The sequence below is a fragment of the Malurus melanocephalus genome, unplaced genomic scaffold (genome assembly GCF_030028575.1).
Source record: "Malurus melanocephalus ecotype Western Australia unplaced genomic scaffold, MMel_1.1 scaffold_121, whole genome shotgun sequence".
Classification (NCBI taxonomy): Eukaryota; Metazoa; Chordata; class Aves; order Passeriformes; family Maluridae; genus Malurus; species Malurus melanocephalus.
In genome coordinates, this window is record NW_026623353.1 from 1,014,830 (window position 1) to 1,034,014 (window position 19,185).

The window sequence follows — 19,185 nt, forward strand, 5'->3', positions numbered from 1 at the left end:
GTGCATTTGGGGGATCTGAGCGCAAAGAGCTTGGCTGCTGTCAYACACCCACAAAGCATTTACCCAGTCAGGATGATCCAAGGGTTTGTGTGAATGGGTCCATCCAAAGACAGCAATTTCTTTACACTGCCCTTATTAAACTTGTGAAACTGCAGCCCCTTCTCACTTGTTACTTAAATGCTGAACAGGGCTGGCTACTGCTAGGACCACCGTACTGCTGGGATCAGTATGGGCTGTGGACAAGCAAAGATGCTACCCAGAGATCTAAGCCCAGCACTTAGGTGTCTTTCATGTGCAGATCCCCTCATTTTTGAACTCTTAACTTTATTATGAGTAATAATAGGGATAAAACTACTCCATCACATTTTTTCATGACAGTAACTAAGAGATTGGAACTGAAATGCCAGCAACATGCTTCACGAGGCCACTCTCAAACAACCTTCTCCTTCCACTGCTCCTCGACAATTTTACAGAGGCAGAAACTACTGTAGTTTCAGTAGTATATTGAGCACTATTAGAAAAATATATCCAGAAAATGGTGACCTAATTCCAACCCTTCCATTTACATTTAAAGCTTTGAAGGAGCTGCCACAGGCTACAATGCTTAATTTTATCCTCATTAGTTTGCAAAGATAATTTCTTTGGGGTTTAGAGACTAAGCACAGAAACGAACTCCCTTTGAGCAGTGCTTCTTGGTTTTTGGAAAAGGTCAGCCCCAATTAAAAAACTTTACAAAAAGAAGTCAGATTACCCTATGATCACTGCTTACTGTTATGAAACTTGCTACACTACTCCAGAATTAGAACTCAACAGAAAACTGGTTGCAATTCTTCCTTCTGAAGTCCTGCAACATAGGTAACGCTTCAGCATCCATGCAGAGAAGATCACACAGTCGATAAGGAAGTCCGGACTACTGCTGGCTGAATCATTTCCTCCATTCAGCTTATCCATACTATCTTGTGCATTTACAATTGATTTTACCTGTTTGTCTATACTAAAGACATAATAAAGCACTCTAGCTTCAAAATGTAGCTTCAACTCTGAACCTGAGTCATAACTGTAGACCTAATTAAGAAGGCCCTTAGTAAGAATGTTTGTTGTAAACATTTGAGGTTGCACCTTGAAGCTACAGAATGAAGTTTTATTCTCAAGAGTGACTGATTTCCAGTAAATCAACAAGAAATATATCTCACTGACAGGCCCAGAATTTAATTAATAGGCTGTACTACAAGAAGTCTAGGCTAAAATTAATATTTAGCTTTCTTACCTGGGTTCTTAGATGCTTCTTGTTTGTTACAGTATCACAGAATAGTATACTCAGACACTAAAAATGCATTGCACAAACTCTTCCTGAGTTTCTCATCATCTCACCAATTTCCCCATAGTTGCATTTGCTACAGGTGAAAGATGACACTTAAGAATGTATGAGGAGAGAGAATACCTTTAGGCACCTTGACCTTTCAATTTAATAAGTGAGGCTTCAAAATAAATTTTGATACAGGTATCTGGAAACGATGGAAAAATCAAATACTACACAAATAAAACTGTTACTCTAAATGAAAAACAGCCCACAAGGAAAAAAATCTGTGCAGATTTATTCAACCATGCATGCCTCATGTGTCACTACTACAGCAAATTACCCACAAACAATTTCTCTATTACTGAATAGACTCAACTCATCTACACTGCTTAACAAATATTTGATCCTAATTAAACCTAATGATTTTCTCTGCTTCTGAGACGGTGCTGCAGATCAACTTTTTTGTTAGCACTTGATAACTTAATACTTGATTTAAAAGCAATATTCTGAGAACCTGGTGTGAATTCTGTTCAAAGACGAGTGAACATGGAAGAAAAAGTGTTTTTGCTATCAAGAGATTCTAAAAAGGGGAAGTGGCTTATTCAAACTGTGTTGCTTCCCAGATGACTAAATTATATACATTCCTGTCACCAAGAAACTGTAACTCATAACTAAAAGCCACTCAGCACTCCAGAGTCAGTGAAAATCTAAGTATTCACACATAAAATGAAACCTCAACATATTCTATACTTGATTACACATCTACAGCTGAAGAGATAGCTTGTTATTTGAAGGTGTTTTGCCAATTTGTTTTATTTAAATGAGAAAGAAATGGTGGAGTTTGCATGTTTATTTTTGTATTCCCTTGCAATTTTCAGTGTTCTGTTTTATCAGGATATTAGGAAGGCTTTCTTTTGAAAGATTTCTACCACTACATAAAAAGTTTTTTTCAATTCTCTTTAAAACCAGTACAACTTTTTCCTTGCTTGGTTATTTATTTTTTTAAATTAAAACCTTTGTTCCAGCTTTGTCAAAATTCACCTGCTATCCCTTAGGCGTAAGAAGGTTACCATTAGGAAGACAAAGTTAATTGAACCAAGCCATTCACACCAGACTTAGGGTAGCCAGCACTGCTTGCTGGAGATCGCAGTGGGGAAAAAAATTCTAAGGCCTAAAGCTGTTTCTTTTGTCAAAAGAAATCGTAAGAAACTGTATTGAACATCTCCCATGGATGGCTCTGGCACCCTGAAGTCAAATATATTCCAACAAGTAAAGTATTCTGTCATATATTAAGCTAGTTTCACAGTAGTTCCTTCTGTTCTTATTTTACCCCTCACACTCAGGTTCAGAACTTCTCATTTTAACAATTACTGATAGCTCCTTCACTTAAAAAGTATTCACAATTTTTCAAAGTGTGGAATGGATTTGCTTTTACATAGCTTATTTATTAGCTATCAGAAAAATGGAATTTGCACCTAATTTGGCACTGATTGGTGGCCTCAGCACAGAAGGGATTTGCATGCTTGCCCAAATAAAAAGTTTCCCCTGCGACACACTCCATAGTTGTGTCAAGCCAAGGGAAATGCAGCACATCCATCTGTGAACTCTGGTGCTGCCCCCAAAAAATTTTATTTTTGGAGACACAGTCTCTTCCAAAAGGATGTATTTCATGGGTTTTCCTCCAGCCAAGCAAGGAAGAATAGCACAAGCAAGCAATCCTCCTTCAAGCTGAGCCCATAAATGAAAACTAGAATCTAAATCACTCATATAAAGTAGTACTGGCAGGAGTGGGTGCTTAGAACTAGCTTAAATTCAACATTCTAAATTGTTTCATCAGACACCTGTAGGAATCCAAATTTATTTTAATGCATGCAATTTAGCAGTTGCAGAAACATTACATTTTAGTATTGACAGTATCAGCTATTTAGGCCAAGGCAGTTAAAAACATGAAAATAAAATTTTTTAAAGGAATTAAAATGAAACACTGTATCTTCTATACCTGGAGCTAGCCTACTTTCTGATTTGGGGACAACTAGAATGCCTTTCCAAGCTTTGGGCAGATTTTCAAATTTAAGTGAAGTTGAAATTTTCAGAAGATACAGAAGTGAGATTTCATGACACACAAACACTTGTGTATGAAGTAAGAAGAGATGGCAAGAGAGACTAAAGAGCTAGATTCACCACATTTACTTAGAGTTGAATAATTTTCGGAACTCCTATTTGTTTGAGTAAGCCATATGAATACTTCCAAAGAGTGATTAAACCTACTCCAGACCAAATTTCCTTCTGACTGAGCTGCTGTTGACTCCGTAAGAATCCCAATTCTGGCACATTTGTGAAGAGCCTAAAGCTCAGTGGCTCCCACCTGAGTCTTGCTGAAATACTGAATTTTAGGCGTATAATTTAAAAAATGTTACTTCCCGGGATTTTCAGCACCTTTCCAAGGAGCACCTCTGATCATTATAATGGTCTGAGTTACAGGCTTAAATGCTTCTGAAGCTTTACTGCACATCTGTCCCAAGACTGAATGCATTTTAACATTATGGTCTGATTCTTGGAAGAGTTTACATTTCTTTGAAGAGTAATACAACAGGTTTCAAATTACTAGATCGATTGAGTACTGCAAGATTTTCAGTAGAAGAATTTGAATTCTTTGCCTTAGTTCTCCCTGAACCACCTGTACCTTTCTAACTCACAGTAAAAAAAGAAAAAAAAATACTTCATGGCACCATCTACTGCCTTATTTCACTTTCCTAGACAGACTGTTTTTTTTTTATAATAATCTAAATAAGTGCATCGTTGGTTTTGCTAGTAATCATCTGACAGAAATGCTGGACATGGATAAATGCTGGGCTAGCTTGCACAGCATAGGAGAATCCAGACATACCTGCCTCCTTGTGCACAAGGATTAAAGTTGTTTTGCGCAGCTAAACTGCAGCAGGACTACGCTTCTAAGATGCAGGGCAGCTTTCAGAACTGTGAATTCTGTTAAGAACACGAACTCAGAACAAAAACACAACCACCCAAATTTGCACAGGAAGGTATTTTGCTAATGAGTGGAAACAATCTGAAAAAGTATTCTCTAATAAAAAGGGATTTGTAGGGTAAAAGCTATTACAACATCAGTAGTGCTGCTGCAGTTGACACATGAAATGAGGTATTGAGTTTAAAAAGTAATGACAATAGTTACTTGTACTTGCAAAACCAATATGAGGAAGGAAGGCATGTAATGGATTTTTAGCCTTTAAGACACAGGAACTATCAAAAGATCAATCTAATTGTGGGAGACTTCTTTTTAAGAGAATGGCTGAGACCAACTCTTGGACAAAATTCTAAGTGTTCACAGGCTTGAGCATAAAAACTGGTGCTACCCCTTAGATATTTACAAGGTATCTATGCTACATAGTTCCAAATTTCTTTTTTGCATCTCCAAAATTTAAAATTAAAGATTTTTTTTTCACTAAAAAAGAGCCCACTTTAAAGCAACCACTAATGCACAGATACTACAGTGAAATTCTGGTCTATTCCCTACTCCCTCTTGCTAGATAGACCTGAGATACTGATAGGACACAAATCATCATGGATATTGTCCTGTGCAGAACTCAAGAAACAAGAAGGAACAACAGCAGAGGAATTCCTGTATTTTAGAAACATAGAATCCTTAGAATCCTTATCTTATGATCACAGAATCATTAAGTTTGGGAAATTCCTCTAAAATTGTTGAGTCCAACCATTAATCTTGTACCACTGTATTCACTGCTAAACCATGACCCCAGTGGACACATTGAAATATTTTTTGAAAACTTCCAGGGACGGTGATTCTAACACTTCCCTGGGCAGTCTATTCCACCCTTTCTGTAAAGATTTTTTTCATAATATCCAATTTTTAGTACTGTATTATGGTTTAACATTATCAACACTGCCATCATGTTAAGTCTTTCACCTGCTTGCAGAATCTGACAGATTTCCTACTTAGTGCATCCAAAGTTTCCAAACTCTCCAGGATTTAAGTCTGCAGCAACTACTGTGATGGATATCAATAAGCAAATTCCTCATGCAGAGTACAAGTTTTAAAAGTTGATTATCAGTATCTGACATTAATGATAATGTGTGAAGTCAATATATGAAGTCACTTTAATGTTTAATGAATAAGGCAAAGTACAGTAAAACTTTAGATGCACCCAATTTGTGTAAGGGGTTATAAAAACTCCATATAAACTATGAATATTTTATATTCTGGGAACATTCTTGATTTTTTTAAAACTCCACTGCAAAATTATCAAAACAGTAATTTGCATCTGTTTGTTCTCCAGTTTTTGCTGTATAGTAAAATTTAATTTGGGATTTGAAATGCACTGCTCTCTCTGTGTTTTTAAGTTCATATTTAACCCATTCTGCTTTTTAGGGTAGTAGAAGGCAGGGTGCTGATTTTTTTTAATTTTTATTTTAAGAAAGTAAAGACTAACTTTCTATTGTGTGAGTGAGCTATGTATCAAGAAACTATACAGCTAAAGACTATTCTTGCATAACTATTACAGGATTTTATACAAAATCCAGCTAAAATTTTGTTGTTAAGAAGACAGCATAAGAACAGTCACATTTATGATTAAACAGCAGCCTTTTAAGTAGCCTAGTATATGGGGTAGTATACAGCTGCCTTGACAGAAGCATGAATGAATACTTATCTCTGCTCAGGGAACTGGGAAAGCTGACAGTCATCTGCTACCTGCTGTGATGAATATCCCATTCCTTACCACATGTCTACCAACTTTTCAAGTGCACTGATGTAAGCTGACTATCTAGACCAGGTTTTCTTCCATCACGTTAGTTCACTCAGAGTTCACCTGAGCAGCTCAGAAAAAGGCACTTCCTATTAAACACAATCACTTTGGTCACTCTTAATTTACTATTAGAAAATCAGAAACAGGGGACCTCAAGAGTATGGGAAGACATAGCTTATTTAGAAGATTTTTCTACTTCAGTGTGCTTTTATTGACTTTCTATAATCCTGTACCTCGTGACTGCTTTGCTGCTGGTTGTACTGAAACAGAGAGAGGAGCTGTGCTGGCAATTTTATTTATGTGTAGGTCAAACAGTACATGTCATTTACACCCCAACACCCAACTAGATCCTACCTGAAGAGAACAAAGGAATAAATGCACTCCATATGAAAACAAGTTACTGCATATTTCCTTAGGTACAGTTCTTTGGGGAAAAAAATATTCCCAACAGAAGAAAAAACGTATAATTAAATAATGGACTTGTTTTGGCACAAAAACTACTGCAGTGGTGTCTGCCTTCCCAGTCACTCCTATCTCACTGGTAGAGTAACTGCTGTAACACAGCTTTTTATGAAATCAGGTTATAAACTTATCACTGAAATGAGCTGCATTCAAGGAGTTGCCTTGTGCAAAACCAACTTTTACTGATAAATGTTAACATTGAGAATGATTACCTTTGAAACATAAGTGAAAAGTATGAAGGAAAAAGGAAGATTTAAATACAGTTTTGGCAAAAGAGAAAAATCAAATATAGCCTTGCAACAAGCTTTTTATATTATTTTCATGAGTCACAGAATGGTTAGGGTTGGAAGGGAACTTCTTCCATGGGCTGGGAACCTTCTACTATACCAGATGACCCAGATCCTCATTCTGTCTGCTCTTGAACACCTCCAGGGATGGGGAATCCACAACCTCCCTGGACAATCTGTTCCAGTGCCTCACCACCCTCACTGTAAAGAACTTCTCCATAATATCTAACCTAAACCTACTCTCTTTCTTAAGACCTCCTTCTTGTAAGCCCCCTTTAGGGATTGAAGGGGCTCTAAGGTCACACTGGAGCCTTCTCCAGGCTGAACAGCCCCAACTCCAAGCCTGTGCTCATAGGAGATGTGCTCCAGCCATTTGTTGAAAAGAAAACCCAAATTAAACCAAACACCCTGGGACTAAGTGGAAGTCATTAATGACTTCAGGTGAGAGGAAATCCATAGCTCAAGGAAAGTGAAGAGCCTGGCTTCCAAATTAGTGTCTCTACAGCACAAGGCACATTGTTCATGCAATGCTCTGGTCTCCAGGTCATCCTGACATGTGCAAGTGAAGGGATAAGGCAAGATCCCACCACTATGGCTACAAATCCATGTGCCACTGTGAAGCACCTCAGGCAGTACCATACCCCACAGTGTGTAAAAAACATCTTAGACTGAAGATGATCAGTTAGTAAAATACAAAAGGAAACTACTGCATACATGCAAGGAGGTATTGTTTTACATGTTTTAACTTTACATGGTTGCTTGGATCCAGGCAAACCTGGTATTTTCTTCATAACAGTCATGGGAGCATATACCACATAACAGTGATTTCTTTGAATCTTCAAGTCATCTGTCCTTTCAGCAGTAATGGGAAAAAGAAAAAGATGTGTGTGGTCCATGCAGTGGCATAACAGGAAAGTAACTCAGGCTAAGTTTTAGTGAAGACGGCTTATTTCTCCATGTTTCATCCCTGCCTATTGAAAGAGACCAACAAAGCTTTGTTCAGAAGGCAATGACAGGCAAATGCCAGAACCTGCCTGGCCTTTGACAACACTGTTCTGTCACACATTAAAGCAGTCATGGGAATGGCCCAAGAAGGCCAGAGTTATCATTTAATGGGTAAGGGTTAATACCACCTTTACCTTCTGCTATAAAAGTTAATGGTATGAATTATTTTTAAATGCTACTGGAATCTAATTTTTATTACTCAGGAAGCAGATTCTGTTAAACTGTACATCTCAGAGGAATCTTACAAACACTCACATCTACTCAATGGTATATTCAAAATAAGACTACTGATCTGAAACTACTAGGGTATACTGTGTTGGAAGGTTGTGCACAAACCAGTCATTTTTTCCCATTTCCTACAAAGGCTATCAAAGACAAGTTACACAATTCTAAAGTTGGTTCAGCTGAGTCTCGGATCCTGTCTTCCCCACACTAAAGGTGCATCTCCTTTCCCCGTCACTTCAGCTTCCCCTGTGATCACCCTACTGATCACTTGATGTGGGATAAATAACAACTAATCCTGCACCTAAGACCAAAAACTAACACCTGTTTTCGCACATACATTTTTAGTTAGTTAAGTTATATTGATTTAAAAATTATTTTGAAAGTGGGGGCACACATGGCCTGAAGTTCATATGGAATTCATTTGCAAGGTGGTTCAAAGACTAACAGTTCACTGTATCTCTAGCCTAATGCCCTTAATTGTACCACTGAAAACAAGCACCTAGTGAGACAAGAGCATGTAAGACCTTGGTATCAGGTGTGAAACTAGTACTACTGTCTAGGCCAGAAGGACTTCATCATTCCAAAGAGTTTGCATACTCAGGAAGCTAAGGAATGATGATTAACCACATTAGTTGCATTACACAGTGATCTAGCATAGAAAAATTTGGAAAGACAGTTTGTCTTAATATTTCTACACATACCACCTCCTGACAGAATATTCTGATTTTTAAAAATAATAGAATGCTCTGCAACTTGCAGCTTCAAACAAACAGTAAGAAAGATTCTGCTCTTAGCTAAATCACCTTTACATTGCTGTAGACACTAAATTCAATAATATTCCTACTACTACATAACAGCAAAAGAGGAGATTTAGAAGTGGCCACATAGATGAATGACGGTACTTAAATTCTGACATTACAAACAGGGACAAAATACATTACTCAGTCATACTCAGAAGAAAAATCCACATCATTTCCAAAGAAGAATGGTCTGTCCATTTGTTACAAACACTATGCTTTGTATCAAAAGGGCAAAGTCCAAAGTCCAAAAGAGTATTAAGTTTTAAAAAATATTTTCACCATTAGTATTGAACTTAAAATGTGTCAGTGCTGCATTAAAGCTATTCCCAGCTAAAATTACTGAATTGCTAAAATTCTGTAACAGGAAATATAATAAGTTACCAAGTAAGATAGAACTTAAAAGGTAATTTGAAATTTAGTTGCAGAGTTCGAAGTACAGAATGAGCTCAAGTACACTGCTCGGTATAACAGAGAACAAATTCCCCACAAGGACAATTCTAATTCCTGGTATTAAGCATCTGTCAATGTGAAAGGGAATATTGTGGAAGAAAAAAAAAATCTAATAGAGGACCAGGCAGAAAATGGGAATGCTGCACCTGCAAGGACCAAGCAATTGAAAGCTTATACTGACAAAATCTACTTTGCAACAGCACCTCTATTCCCCAAAGAATCCCTGAAGCATCTGACAAATTCCTTCAGACATGATATCTTGTCTTCAGCCACAAGGCTGAAATCCCCTTACTTTCAGAATAATAAATTCAATAAGACTGAAGCTGGTTTAGGGCTTGTGTTCATCTAGAGTTAAATGTCCATTTGACAGTCACTGAACTATTTGCACCATTAAAAAAATTGAGACAACTTCCTGCTTCCTTCCTTTCCTTCAATTAGGCTTTCCTCACACGTAACAAACTTTACCCTTTATACCTACTGATGGATTTATAGGAGTTGCTATTGGTGTTGCTACAAGGTTACGTGTGAGGATACACCTGTATCCTGAAGGATGGCAGAGGCTGTCACACCACAGGCTCGGAGGGACCTGCCTTTCCCGCATCTCTGCAGAGCAACTTGTAGCGTCCCAGGGCTCTCCAAGACCAGCTCTGGAAAGCCACTCTGAAGCTTTCAAATTCACAGGGAGAAAACACCAGCAGAGGAAAACAGATGACTGTACCAAAGGTCTTAATAAAGCTAATGAAGTTCTCCACCCTTTCTCAAGCAATGAAATTGCATCCTGGCAATTAATGAGCAGTGTTTAACTATACCTTAACAGTGGTCTACCACAATTAAAAAAAGCTAGCAGTAACATTTCTGGTTAAATTCTCCATTACAGCAGTATACTTTTCTTGGTTCCAAGATAACTTTTTTACTGGAACCTTAGTAGGCAGGCATAGAAAATACGAAAGTGAGAAAACCTTCTAAAGGATCAAATGAACAATACCCATGTCCTCACTTAAGGCTAAATTGCAAAGCAATCCAAAGACTGAAACTGTCACTGAACATTCACCAGTAATGCTGAGAGAATAGGATGAAGTCGGCACTAAAGTCAGGGCACTCTGACTTGCCTCTAGACTGGAAAATGTAGAGATCTAGGTTGACCTATCACAGCCCATAAGCACGAGCACAGACAAAGTATAAAAGTTTCAACATGCACCTCCAGTATAGATGAGAAAACACAATATGAATTTAAGTAAAAAATACTTTAATAGTGAAAATATTCCTCAAATTCATCATTAGTTAGAAAAAAATAATTTAGGGAAGTTTTTTAATTTTATATTTCACTCGCATGACTGATTTTCTATTTCCTCTATTTCTTTAGCTATCTTTTCTGTGGAATGATAAATACCATCCAAACAGCTGAGCCTTTACCAGGTGCACTCAAAAAGTTGTGTCTTGTTATGGGTCCAGCTAATTGAGTTATTTTCAGCAAAGTTCATTACATTCTGAAGTTCATTAGAAAGCAAGAAAAACAAAGAAATCCAATATTTGTCAGTTTTATATCTGTCACAGCCATCAAGGCAAAATTATTCTAAAAAGACAGAATTTTATGAACAGCCTGAATTAAGTATCAAGGTAAGTCCATTCTTATGGAGAAAAAAGATGTTTGTCATTGTTACAGCTTGTTGTTCTTTTATCTTCCCACAAATTCATAGCCATAGCTAAATCTATGATATAATTCAGAAATCAGATCATTACAATCAGAAATAAGCCTATTTACAAAAGCCCAAGACATCTGGTTCGAAATGAGGTCTTTTATGCTGCAAATTTTGAGGTATGAAACATCAGCTGAATTCTTTATTCTCTAACTGTACCTGCACATCTTCCAATTGAGTGCTAACCTAGAGCAAAGTTTTACCTAGTCACAATTAGTCAAACACATTTCTTGCAAATTTTCACTTGAATTTTGTAATGTAATTATGCCTCATATATTGCCTGTGGGGGAAAAAAAAAACCCCAAACAAAAAAACAAATCCACAAACCAACCAGTATTTATTCCAAAAAAATGTTTTGAATGAAGTGCAAAACTAAAACCATCCTAACATCAATTGATAAATATATCTTGTGCTGAGCCTGTACTGATAGAGAGAGCAGTTTAAATGTCTTCCTCATTCCCAACACAGAAGAGCAGGCCAGGCTGGAACACACGAGGTCTCATCCCAGGAGACACTGCTTTGCCAGCAGAGAACTGTCTGTGTCAAATGGACTAAAGCATTTAACTGACTGTACACAAACCAAACTGCTGTTATTGCAAGCCATGCTGAATGCAGCAAGCAAACAGTGTACCGAAAATAACCACACAGTGACTTTCATTAATGTCAGTGTGAGAGGCAATGACACTCAGCCAATAACAGAATAAAATGAAGCAGCTGTCAAAGAACTGACTGAAAGCCCAAGGTTTGAGACCTCACAGTTCATGTCAGTAGCACCGCTGTATCTGAAGGGCCAACTACCGTGGTCTAAACTCAATGGTCTTCTACTGAACTTTGAGCTTGTTTTCTTTATTTTTGCTTGCCCACAGCAGGACAGTGATTTGCATGATTATTGTAGCAATCTTGGCATGGAATTTTAGCGCAGGTAGAGAGGGCTTGTAGCACTGAATACTCAGCTATTCTGAAAGTAGCAGCTGTTTGTGACAGTTCAACAGGCTCAGACACATACACAGATCTCTTAAAGCCTTATGAATATGAACAACCTTTGTCCAGGCCACTCTGGCTTGCCAGATAATAGTCAGACAAGTTAGTAAACTCAATGAGAAACCATTTTGTAATAAGAAGTTCAACCAGCTGACTCAAAGGTCTTTCAGATTTGGTCTGTTGTGTTTGCTGGCCTGTAAACGACTTCCTCAAAGGAGCCCAGATTTCAACTGGAAACAGCTCTCCAACTCTAAACAAACATTTTGGTCAAACACTTAAATATTATTGCTAAGAGTAGAACAGATTGCAAATATTAGAGCATTACTGTCACACTATTGCTGATCATTCTACCTGGACCCAAAGAATACAAAGATCTGAAAATTTAACAAAAGCATGCTCCTTACCTATGTCCAATAATGGTATTTTCAGTCTGAAGTAAATTGTTTTGTTCAAATTCTGATCAAAAGTGAGCACTCAGTTGATTTCACCTGTTCTAGCCATTCCTCATTATTAATACATGTATTTTAATATCTGTCTAGGAAAATGCAAATTTTCTTGACCAATCATTTGGTTTTACAACCAAACGCTTGGCACATCTCCCTGCAGAAATCTAGACATTGTAAGCCATTTGGATCAGACTTCATAGATCCCAGGAAGGCAGATCAACACCATGCTGGCCTGCCGCCTGTCACTTAAGTGTTTTGCTAGAAAACCACCAGGCAGTCAGCAGCTACAAAACAAAAAACCATACAATTATTTCCAAGTCAGTGGATTTATGCTCATTCTATTTACATGAAGGAGGGGAATCCAGATAGGGGAGGAGAGGCCAGTGTATAGCAACCTCTGCACCAGCATATACAAACTACACAGGAATTAAAGTTCAAAGTAATTCAGATAGCCCATTTGCAATACAGCTATATGCCTTTTGGGAATTCAGATTTTTTCCTTTTAATTCCAAGGTTTGGGGGTTTTGTTGGGGCTTTGTTTGGTCGTGGTTTTGTTTTAGAAAGGGCACTTGATAATGGCACTTTTCAGAAGCTTCACTGTTAAGTCAAAATTGAATTCCAGTCCAAACAGTAGATTAAACTGCACATCTGCTCAATTTTAATAAAGAATCTTTCATTTAATGCAAAGCCATTGCTGTAAAATGTTTTGTGTGAATATATTATTGCTATTTACTCCAAGAGATATCACTATGAATTAATGATACGGCTCCAAACACTCAGCTCTTGCATCGCAGGTAGGCTTTTAGGAACCTGCCTGCAGATAAAGTTGGGACATACTTTACGGAAGAATTTTCAAAAACTTTCAATACTAGCTTAATTCTGCTTAGAGAAGCCTAAGGTCATTTTCAATCAGTTTTGGTCACAGGAAAAAGCAGAATCTTTCAGTACATTAGAACATCCCCAGACTTTAGGCCATAGCATCTGAATTTCTTGTTTAATGCACACATATTTCATATCCCTGTTTCTAACCAAGTCTTACATGAGTTTTATTCTCTCTTTTAAACTATTACTTTAGGCCTGAGCTGTAACATTCCAAAATCAGCCATGAGTTTCCCTTTCCAGCACTAGAAAGCTCTGTGCAGGATCCAGAAGGGAAACAGGAACTAAAAGGTGATTTTAAAAATCTGGAGATCCAACAGACCTGTGACAGTAAGTTCGAAGTGCCTTTATTTGACTGACCATCACAGTGGAAAGATTAACTATTAAATTCTGTATATTGAAGGCTAGGAAAACTCTTGAAAAATTCCATCCAGTGGTCAGAACTTGTCTGTTCCAAAAGACTAAATCTGATCAAGACAGAGGACTCATCCTCCAAATCAACTGTCCCTATGAGCAACATAGCTTACCTTCCCATTTGCACCTCCTCTGCTTCTTTCTCTCCCAGGAATTAAATAAGACAGGAGTACATTATTAGGTATACACAGCTTTCTTTGACTTTGGAAAAGAAATCCACTGCTTTCCAAAAGGCCCAGAGGCCTCAGAGATTCAAGGTCACACATACAGGTCTGCTGCATTCAGCTGCACCTCACATCTTAGCTCACTTAGACCTAACAAGATAAATCACACAAGTAAGTGAATCCTATAGAGGTGTCTCAAGGGGCCCTTCCAAAGTCGACAGCCTACTCACACACAGGGACTTGGTACTCAGACTTTGAGCTTCAAAAAGATGGAGCTGCCACTACATTTGTCACCTGCTGGTTTTGCAGACTAGGGAAGAACATACATGCTAAAAGTCTCCTTTGCACCAGGATAGTTTCTTTCTAAATGCCTTTGTACTAAATGACTTTGTTACAGGGAACCTTTCTGAGAAACAAGTCATTAGCAGTCTCAAGCGTGGAGGCAGCCTAGGTGCCCAAGTTATGTCCAGCAGTAAAGATGATGCAGCATTAAACATTCTAACAGCACTAATGCTAACAGCATTAAACATTTAGGGACACAAGTCACTAAGGAAACAGACCATTTTTAAGACACTAATGTTATGGAGACAAATGTAGTGTTGCACTCAAGTATAAACAGGTAACGCCTTATCCAAGGCACTTTGAAAACAGACCAAAGTATATTTATTAGACTAATTAGGAAGAAGAAGTGCTTAAAAGAACACTTTTCTCTTTAAAGTACAAGCACACAGGGTGGAGGGAGGTTGGAAGAGCAGATGACCTCACTGCTTCCTTCCAACCTTACCCATTCTGTGGTTCTGTGGCTACAAAGGCAAATTCTCTGCCATACAACTTTATTCCCAAATCAGTACTTTTCAAACTTACACACAAGTTAGAATCAAATGTAATTCAAGGCTTGGGGCCGAAGTGAAAATTAAACTATTTATTATTTCATATGCAAAAGTACCTGCTTTTGACTGTCAACTTTTTTTCTTTTTAGAGGAAAAATGAATACTTATGAAGTTACAGACTATAAAAATATTTATCTAAAAGACAGTTGTTTTTTACAAAAGTTAAGCAACCAACATCTTGGAAATCATAGTTAAAATTATTAATTGTGACAAAAGATGTTCATTGCTGTACTTCAGTATTAATAAAGGGATTAATTTTACTCTTTTGCCCCAAACCACAGATTAATGATGATGAGTAGAGGCCACTGTGAGAAAAGCTGGGAATCCTGCCAGTTCCTGTTTCATTTGGACCAATCAAAAGGTTAAGCACAGCCTAAGCTCCAAAGCCAACAAAGAGGCATTGCAATTTTGCAGTATTGCAGACAGGAGATAACCAGGATGCCATAAAAATTGCAACCCTCTAAAGCAGCTGGTTACATACAGAATTGCAGCACAAACTTTTTCCAGAGCTATCTATTGACACCTGGGAATACCACATGGCCAGGTAGTCCAGTGCAGACACAACTCATAGGCCTCACATATGAGTACACATTCTCAGCATCTCCATTTCTGTATATCCCCTGTCTGCAGTTAATAAAAGGAAGCAATGACTGCACGATGGCCTTTTACTCAGACTAAATTCCTCTATCACCAGGTCTTGCTTTCCAGTTTTCAAAAAAACTTTTCTTCTCCAGCATTGCCATATATTAAATCCATGAAGTTTCAACTTATTAGTATGATTTGCTGATACACTTAGACCGTGATGATGAGAATCCCACACAGAACAGTTCCAAGAAAACCCCATTGTCACCAGCAAATGAACTGAAGACCACAGCATATTAAGGTCTTTCTCAGCACAAAGCTTTTGACAAGAAATCTAAGTTATCGTGATCCTTTGTCCCTCAAGGTAACAGTTCAGTAATATCATATATGGATAACACCTACATTGGCAAAAAGAAAACATTTTCTGAGACACTTTGATAAAATAATTCCATCATAAAGTGTTTATAGATACATGTGTCTCCTATCCCTCTATCTGAGCTCAAAAAGACAGTAAGGAGGGAACACAATTATGTAACCAAAACTGTTCTAATTGTGTCTTCTTTCTATATACTAAAAGAGTTACAAACAACAGTGTTAGGCCATCCCAGATTTAATGGGTTCCTTGGGACCATATCATTAAGTAAAATGAAAAATTCAAATAAGTTTTTTTTTTCAATGTATTTGACACCCCTTTTGGGAAGTGAACAAAGACACACTGTCAAAAGAAGAAATTTGCACAAAATGTTACCATTTGTTTCCCATGAATACTGAGGTATACTTATCCAATGAAAGGAATTCCACTGCTCTCCTGAGATTTCCTCTCCTAAGTTGAATTTGGTGCCAAGTTCACTCAGCTAGAGTTTGGGTTGTGTTAGTGTGCCAGATACAAGTTACTCTATGTCAGCTCTGTTACCTAGTCAAAAATGAAGTGTCAAGTATATGGTAAATGCAAACTTAGATAAATTAAAAAATGACCATTAACAGACCATCACTGTTCCTTACTTTGAACAGTTCAAGCACTGTTTTTAACTGAAAATAATTGGTACATATATTTGCATATTATGTAGCCTATTTGTGTGTAACTTCTCCTCCAGCTATGTTTTTGGCCATGTTATGGGATCACATACTTCTAAATTGTTCAAGCAGTAACTGCAGTGTGACCTATGAAGTGTCTTAAGATCCTTTAGAAGCTTCAGCTTTTTGTAAAGTAATTCTCAGGTGACAAACTTTTTTATATGAAAACCATCAATGTAAGACAAGTAAGATACTTTTTATTAAATCCATGCATACATTTCATTTTTTCTCTTTTTATCCAAAAATAAAATGGAAAACTTCTTACTAAAACTTAAATGAATAGAAAAGCCTCCAAACAGCTTTTACATAAGAGTGTTGATCTGTTTCATGTGGGGCTTTCTCCATGAAAATATAACGCATAACTGTTGCTTTACATTAAATATAACACTTTTTCTAAATATGACACTGGGTTTTCAATGTCTTTTTTAAATAAACTGATGTCAGGGATATAGCAAAGCCTGTGAAGTGAACTGTGCAGAACTAGGGCATGCAGTATGTAAGTACACAGTAACTGTGGTAAGCCAAAGCATCGCAGCGTAACTTATCAGACGGACTGGGTATATACAGGGTGCCATCTAATGCCAGACAACTGCTTAGGAAAACCTCAGCAAAGGGCAAAAAACCTTTTGCTCTTCCAAGATTTTCTACCTTTTGTTGAAGTAAAGAATAAAAATAGAAGAGAGAAGACAAACTTTCTTTTGTTCGTGTCAAACTCAGTTAATGCTTCACAATCAAACAAAAAAAAAAAACCAACCCATTGTTTCAAGCTGTCAAACAACAATCAAAATCCAAAGAAACTGTAAGCCATAAGTACCTTTAATAGAACTGTTACAGAATTATATGACCAATTAAAGCCTACTGGTGAGTATGCTTACTGTCCTATGAAATAGGCACATCACCAAGAAAAACAAAGCATTGTATTAAACATCAACCTATTTTGTTTACACAAGGTGAAACCAACAGTCAATGAGACATGAATGAATCGTTGGTAAAGTTTATTTTTAAACTCTAACTTGACACCGAATATACTTTGCAATAGAAATTCTTAAGTTAATTTATTAAATATGAAACAATCAAACAGGTAAATCCAAGCCAGAACAACCATCACTCTTGCTTTAAAACATTTAATACCTTCATGACAGAAAACTGATAAAAAGTACTAGATAAGCAATTAAACCCCATGTATACCAAAGTACCATACGAAATCACAGATACTATTTTGAAATTTGTAAAAGCAGCACAATAATGGAGATTACTCTTTGTACTTCATATATAGAATGCACCAGAACTATTAGCAAGCCGAAGCTGTTCTGTGAACTGTGAACATTTATTCTGTTTACTGTGAACATTAATTAGAAACTCAAGAAGGCAAGTCATAAGGGCAGGAAGAAAGTGTAGTATGACTTACCAGACAGACGAGTTTAGCTGTGTCTCAAATGCAGCAGAAGTAAGAAACTTCAGTATATGTAGACCTTATTTATTTAGCCCTTTATGAAGGTTTCTCTCAAGAAATTAATCTAACTCACATGCAAGAGTCTGCAAAAGAAAAAGAGAAAGAGTCTAAGCTGCTGACTGAAGCTTTTTTCTAAGAACATTTGAGCTATTTTCAGCAGCAATGGGCTTGCCTACTATCAAAATGAAAATGTAATATAGAAGAAGCAGCTGCCCAACCCAAGCTAAAAAAAAAAAAAACAAACAAACAAGAAATCCATAGCAAAAAAACCTTTGCTCACTGTCCAAATTTTTCTTTAAAGAAACAGAAGGAGCAGGGAACAACCAGTGCTGATGAAAAAAAACCAAACCAAACTACTGTTAAAAGGAAAACAGGGACCTTGAAAATTTTAACTTTTAGCTCAGAAAATGAATCACCATGAATATTTTTTAATGTGAAAAACACCTTTGGAGTTTGGCTGTCTCTGAAGATGTTTTGCCTTCTCTACATAAGGTTTCATCTGAGATGGAAATACGTCTATTTGCATTTAAGCCCATCATATCTGACTGGTATACACATCCAAGGACAGGACAAATCAGTATAGCAAAACTGAAGCCAGTAGCTAGTTTCTAGTTTGCATCTTAAGTTTCCAGTTTCAGCAATAGCACTATTTTGGAAGCATAGTGTCCTGAAGCTGCTGGCACTCCATTTTTCCTATCAGGGCATTCAGTGACATGATACATATCTCCCTGTCCTCCTCTGTCACATCACCAACCAACCAACTCAGCCTCCCATAAAGCAAAAATACTGGGAAACAGAAAATATCAATACAAATGGATGACTCTAGGAAAAATCTTGATGAGTACATAAAAGCTAACTACTTTGAAGTCTAAGACAACACAGACAAACTGTGAGTCAGTGAAAAATCATCACTGTTATTTTATTTTTTGCAGATTCTTCTGGTGGAGCAGAAAGCTTCCAACATATTCCTCTCTATAACTTCCCTCTATGTATCTCAGCAATTCTTGGGTTTTGCTTCCTCAGAAAAACTACTCATATATCATCACTCTGTTAGGTACTGCCACTGAAAATTCTTGTTACTTTTGTTCAAAGAAAAGTTATGAGACTTAAAATTATTCTCACCTCAAAACCTAAAACAGGCTGATGTGGTAAGATTACAAAATGTTTCAGTATCTGCTAAATTTCCAATCACCTTACTTAGGCACACTTATCTGAAAACTTTTTAGAACACCATGAGACACCTTAATTTCTGATTTACTTGTGAACAGTAGCTGCTTGGAAGCGACACTGACACA

General features: G+C 37.2%; 1 protein-coding gene across 6 annotated transcripts in view; it reads right to left on the reverse strand.

The window, feature by feature from the left end:
• The window catches only part of SORBS2 (sorbin and SH3 domain containing 2), a 208,847-nt gene that overhangs the window by 109,692 nt on the left and 79,970 nt on the right, over positions 1-19,185 (reverse strand). For all 6 annotated transcript variants that reach the window (XM_057370228.1, XM_057370226.1, XM_057370225.1 and 3 more), the window contains exon 3: positions 17,846-17,973. The gene's annotated coding sequence lies outside the window, so the exon portion shown is untranslated. The remainder of the gene's footprint in view (positions 1-17,845; positions 17,974-19,185) is intronic.